Below are 6,896 nucleotides of genomic sequence, written 5' to 3'. Positions count from 1 at the left end.
GAGATGTAGGCCACCAAATGCTTGTCAATGGAATCCCTAATTATGTTCTTTGCTTTGAATTCAGCCCTATTTTACTTGGTCTTCGTGGCAACTGGTGCATTTGAAGGAGGTTCGGGGATTTTACCCTGCACATAGTCCATCAATTCTTTTTCTTCCAAGGTCAAATCAAGAGACATCTTCCATCCATGATAGTCAGATTTATCATGGAGCTTGTCTTCAGCCAAGAAGTAGCATGAGGAACCCATTGAACCTTTTTTCGTTGTCTAACTGCCTTTGGTGATTTCTCTTTCACTCTTGCTTGGGTTTTGTCTTCACCTTAGCTCTGATACCATGTTAATTTTAGGCAAAAATGGTATGTTCTATGCTTTAGAACAATTTTACTTCAATTTCTTTATTAGGCCAGTATCAATATTTAGATTTGCAATCACATCAACATGATAGTAAAATGCAGATAGAACATAAACATAAATAGTAGAAGACAAACCAAGAGAAGATGACACAAGATGTGGCACCAACCAGGGACAAACCCCAATGTGGGGAAACCCTTGATCAAATCTTCTTCTAGTCTTCAATAGTTTAGCAGAGAGAGATAATATAATTTACAAATATGATAATTTATAACAACAACAAAAGAGCCCTAACCAGAAAATTCAACGTTGGTCAACAAGATGGATTTGCCCCTCAACAAATCGGTCAACTTCAGTGAACTTTGGCCTCCAAACAACAAGATAAAACAACCCTCAAAACAGTCAAATTCAGCCCAGTCAAAGTCCGGTCAAACAACCCACTTGCAGTCAACCCTAGCTGCAGTCAACACTGGTCAACAATCAACGTTTAGCCTCAATTTCTGTGCCCAGAAATGCGACCTTCCCAAACAGAGACAACCCTCACAAAAATGCAGTCAAAGGAGGTCAATGCATGCTGGTCAATGCTTGGTCTAACTGTCTAGAAATTTTGGCCTCCTAAAATTTTTCTCTCTTGAAATTTTGCTCTCTTGAAATTTCACTCTCCTAGAATTTCAGACGTGTGGAGAGAGAGGCCCAGAAATTTGTACCCAATCAATGAGGAGAGAGAGAGAGAAGTGTGTCCAAATGAGGCTAAGTTAGCTTCTATTTATATGCAATGTTAAGGATGAATAGACGCAATTGTTGGGCTTCTGAGCCTACATAAGTTTGCTGGCTGACCTTGACAATTTGACCATAATCAAAATAAATTCATAACTTCATTTGTACATGTAAGAATCAGATGATCTTTAGATCGATCCTACACCTCTCGGAGAGAGGAATCCAAGAAAATATATCAGTTGTCATAAATAAGATGACCAATGTGGAGTTTGGCCCTAGTTGCCAATTTTAACATCTAAGTAGGAGCTTTAAATGCTAGTGTACCCTCTAGCACATGTACATGTACATGTACTAACTATAACACCCTCTAGTATGCCCTTTATCAGGCACACAATAAGCTATCTCCACAAACACTTAAGAGTTAATCAATCATTCTTAGTTCCCCAACGATATTACGTTTCTCCAGAGTGATTAATCCTAAATTTCTCGTGGAGTGTTTTCCTAATACCTCAATGTTGATATTTTTTCTTTATATGTATTGGGGCATGCATGCCTATCTTTATATGTATTGATGCTACAATTCTCGTGTGAATAAGGCTAACAAGCCTAATGATGTAATAGTTAAATTGTAACACACCCCCTCCTAATTCCCGACAAAACAAAATTAGAAGGAGGTGATTACTATGCTAACCCAAGTCCTAAGATTCAAGGTAACGTTATGGAAATGGGGCCTAAAAACTCTGACCTTTTTCAACTTCGGTAAAAATTTATATGGATGAATTCATCACCATCGAGATGATTTCGGCAATATAAAATTTGTCCCAATTTGACATCTGGATCGAAAATTATTTCCACTTAAAGTTTTGAGCCACATCATCAACTTGCCACATGGCATCCATGTGGTCCCCATGTGGCTATCCCCATCAACCTCATGATTGTTACTTGGTGTTCGTGTATTAGCTTCGGACCTGTTCACGAACCAGGGTCATTACATATAAATATACATGTGCATACACATAAAATGCCCTCTCTTAAGTAAGTGAAACGACCCACTACAACCACGTCACCTCGGAAGAAACTCTTCTTGGAGGAAACAATCTTGGAGGTATGAGTGGAGCGGAATTGTAGGAAATTTCGAGATCTGAGATTCTGAGAAACTCCCGCAATGGAAGCCCTCCTCAAAGGTAAGCCTTTATTGGCGATAAAATGCCTCAGAGGAAACCCACTTTGTTGATAAAATCCCTTTGAGGAAACTCAATCTCTGAAGAATACAATCTCGGGCACACTCCTACTACGTCATCTCAGAAGAAACTCCTTCGCTGGAAACCTATCTCGTAGAAAACCCCCTGGAAAAAAACTCGAGAGATTGAGCACTAAACTACCAAGAACGAGAAATTTATCGACAGTTGACAGAAAAGATTCAGTTAAGAGACAAAGAGTATTCACTGTCACAGGGTTGGAAAATCAAGGTGCTGGGATGGAAATTTAAGTACAACAGATTACAAAAACCCCTTTTTCCGTCTCAGAACAAAACCTCAAAGAAAATAATCTCAAAATATTGGAGAGGAGCGACGTTGTGATAACTTGCGAGGTCTGAGATTCTAAGGTCTCGGTCGCCAGCGATAGGTCATTTGGGATGGAGTCTTTAGGACTCCCAGAGCTAATAATAGAGGGATTGCACCCGCAAGAGTTAATCACTCCGTGTATAAAAAAATCTATCCCTTGGTTCAACTACGATGGTTTTCTGAATGGTTGAGCCTGGCACCAGGACTCGACCCACCACTCTTAAGGTTCTTATAGGGCCCACATGGAGATATCTCTTGATTTTCCCATCTTGGTACGACCTCTTAGCTTGCTTCCCATTTAAGTATATTTATATATTTACATATGGATAGCTTCGATATTTCTCCTGAGCTTAGTTTGCTATGAGTTTCAAGCCTAGTAGACATGCCTATGACAAATTGATTCATAAGGTAGGATTCTACCTATTTCCAATTTCTCACACAATTTAAATAACATTTCAAAGATGCAGGAAACTTAGGCAACATTTCAGATCTCGATCAATAATAGATTCATATACATGTACTTGGAAAAGTTGCATACTTGCCACATGACTCAAATCCCAAGCTTAGATTTACACTTTTTTTTTTAATGATAGGGACTTGCCTATACTTTTTACGTAATTATTAAGACTATTATCAATTCCCTAACTAATCTCAGGGAAACAATCCTTTCCTCAATAATTTTTTTAGATAGTATTTGTATTCCTCATTTATGATTGATATTCCCATTCATATTACAAATACAATATTCAACCAGTACAAATCACATGTACAAGACAATCAGACAAAATAAAACATAGTTTGGTACTTATCTTATGCAACAAAACAATTCAATGTTAAAGACCACTTGATCTCGCTTTTGGATCTATGTTCTTACACATAAATTCTAAACCCTATATTCTCTACAAATGCCTCCCTTGTGCATGAGAGAGAGAGCCTATATGAATCAATCCCTCAATGTTCTCTTTCCTTCCCCCAAAACAAACTAACGGCTCTCACTCTCCACAATTTTTATAATAGTCCACATCTTAACAACGCAACCCATGCCTATTCTTAATTTTGTCCTTTTCTTTCTTGTGGTTGGAGTTGAAGGTCACTTAAACCTATCCTCATTTATTTGGTTAAATTTAATGCAAATTTAGCACATTTAATTCTTTGTAGCAAACCATGATTGATATTTAAAACCGGCAATTTTCTCAAGCAACCTCCTTCCTCAAACAATGGAATCTGTGTCCCTCTCTCATCCATTTAAAATAATGACAATTATTTACAAGAGAGAAATGTTCACCATGGATTGTCATAGTTCCTTCCCCCTTGAGGGGAACATTGTCCTCGGTGTTTAATAAGCATAATAAAACAAACACAACTGATATGGATATTTGTATACACAACTCTCTACAACATTTACATCATATTTACATTTTCCTTACTCAACAAATAAGAAAGGATATGTTTTTTTTTTTTTTTTTTTTCCGAGGAAAAAATACCGCGCTTTTCTATTAATCGAGAAATAAAAAAGCTACAAAAATGAATGTGTAAACATTCAGCTGAGTTTTCTTGTGCCATAGAGATGTTTAAATCTCCTCAGTGATATCGTTTTTACCATAACTTTTAAACAAGAGACTTTGGGAGCTCTCCTGTTCACGGCCTGTATCAGCCCTATCAAAAATTTGAAGTTTCAAAACCTGTCACCATAGTATCTGGGCCTCCTTTTTTACAGGAAAACAGCCCAATACATATATCAAAAGAAAAAACAAAAATACAAACTGTCTCTCCTGCACCAGGAGTATTTCAAACAAGTTCATACAGATGAAGAAAAAAGAAAAGATAGAGACTAAGAGTATGGGGGAAGATCCGACACACGGATCTGTTCCTGAACTTGCTCCGTTATCCTCCAAGATCCCAGAGTCTGCTGTAGACCTGCTTTAGAATACCGGTCGGCTTCTTCATTTTTATCCCTGTAAATATGAGCAATGGAGAAAATATTAAAATGTGACTTTAGTCTTTGGACTTCTTCTAACAGAGGCAACAGCATATAATTTCTGCAAATAAATTTCTCATTGACCCAGTTAACCACATTTGCCGAGTCTCCAAAAATCTGAACTGTGAGGATATTCCTATGGATGAGCCAGCAGAGGAGCAATTTTAAAGCTGATAATTCAGCGAAATTGTTTGAACCCGACCCAAGACCTACTGATGCTTTTAAGGAATGCGAGGGACTTAGATGGATTATAATTCCGGCACCAGTGATATTGTTTTGAGCTGCCCCGTCAAAGAAAGCCCAGGGGATGCCCTCTCTGATAACGACATCCGCTCGCTGGTTTGTAGATTGGGAGCCCTCCGGTTCAGGTAAGCTAGCTAATATGGCTGAGGCTTGTAAAGCAATGACATTCACTGGGGTGACCTTTTCATTAAAGATGCAACCATTGCGGGCTATCCAAATACCCCAACAGACAATAGGAGGGAGATTTCTCATGTTTTTCTCAGGATAGTGAGTCCACCAATATTCCCATGCAGCTGATAAATTCACCCCTTCCCAATTCCCGGAAAAATTCAGAAGCTTTTTTGTTTCCTCCCAAACTGATTTAGTGAAAGGACAGCTCACAAAAAGGTGCGAGACAGATTCAGAGTCAGTTTTGCAAAGAGGGCATCTACTCGGCCCCAGCTGGAAGCGAGCTTGAAGAATATCCCACGTGGGAATTTTGTTTTTTAAAGCGCACCAAAGAAAGATTCTGGCTTTTTTGGGGCATTTTAACTTGAAGAGTGGCTTCGCCCACCAAACCGGGGGCTCCCACCCCTTTCTTTTCATCAGAAAATCATAGCCAGCCTTTGGGGAATATCGACCTGTTTCTGCATGTGCCCAAACCAGAGAGTCTGGAGAATCCTTTATCCTGACATTTGTGCGATTAAGTTCCTGTATGAAGCCTTGCCATTCATCTCTCCAAAGGAGATCCAAGTCCAATTCTTCTGCTGATTTCCAGCCCTGCCCCCAAATGGACGACAAGCCCATGTTTGCTATCTGATGTAGATGTTTAATTCCTTTTGTATCAAGATGCTCAATCAGACCAGGAGATAAAGCAAACCGCTCATTACACCCTACCCAAGGGTCCTTACCAATCCGCAAACATTCACCGTTCCCCACTTGCCATGCTAGTCCTTGTTCTATGATTTTAAAAGCTTCAGTGGTTGCCTTCCAGATGACCGAGCAATTTCTCCCTTTTTTGTTTGGACTTCTGATCCATTCTTCAAGGGGAATTGGATCAATATATTTCCTTTTGACAACCCTGGTCCAAAGGTTCTCTGCTACTACAATTCGCCAGCCTGATTTTGCCGCCAAGGATTGGCAAAAGTCCACGAGTTGTTTCACTCCCCAGCCTCCCCATTCTTTTGGTCTAGCAATCTTGTCCCAAGCAACCCAGGGAAGCACTGAATTTTCCTTTGAGCCTGACCACAAGAATCTGCTACAAATCTGCTTAATTTTATGAATAATCCCTTTGGGGATCCAAGTCAGCGCTGCCCAAAAGACAGGAATGGCTTGAAGGACTGAATTGACCAGTGTCAATCTACCAGCTCTTGATAACCACTTGAAACTCCAGTGCGATATCCTCTGTTCAATTTTTGCCACTAACCAGTGCCAATCTTGTTTTCGGTATGAGGACGGCTTTAACCAAAACCCCAGGTACTTGAAAGGCAGGTCCATCTGACAGGTTTCAAAAGGCAAGATGGATGTAATTGCAGTTTCCTCTTGCCTGGTGAAACCCTCCATAATAAAATGAGACTTTCTGGGATTAATTTGAAGGCCTGTAGCTTTCAGAAACAGGTCAATGATATCTTTAAGAACTTTGACTTCGTTTAAGTTCCCATTTAAAAATAACAAAATATCATCAACAAAAAGAAGATGAGAAATGAACAGGTTTACAACAACCTCCAAACCTGTGAACAAGCCTGAATGCTTTGCTTTTAAGATCAGTCTACTGAGCCCCTCAGCTGCCAGGAGGAAGAGCAGAGGAGAAAGGGGACATCCTTGTCTCAGGCCTCGCTGGCCTTTGAAGAATTGAGAGGCAGCCCCATTTATCAGCACCGCAAAACTAACATTAGAAATGCACCCCATTATCCAGTTTATAAACTCCAATTTAAACCCAAGATGAGTCATTAATAATCTAAGGTACGACCAGCTAATCCTATCATAGGCTTTGGATAGATCAATTTTTAAGACAACCCCTTTCTTCTTTGCTTGCCTGATGCTGTGGATGGTTTCCTGGGCTACACC

Source organism: Pinus tabuliformis, chromosome 5_1 (assembly GCF_031772625.1).
Source record: "Pinus tabuliformis cultivar Carrire ecotype Pingquan chromosome 5_1, CPIR1, whole genome shotgun sequence".
Classification (NCBI taxonomy): domain Eukaryota; kingdom Viridiplantae; phylum Streptophyta; class Pinopsida; order Pinales; family Pinaceae; genus Pinus; species Pinus tabuliformis.
The sequence above is the reverse complement of the archived record's forward strand: the minus strand, read 5'-3'. Positions refer to the sequence as shown.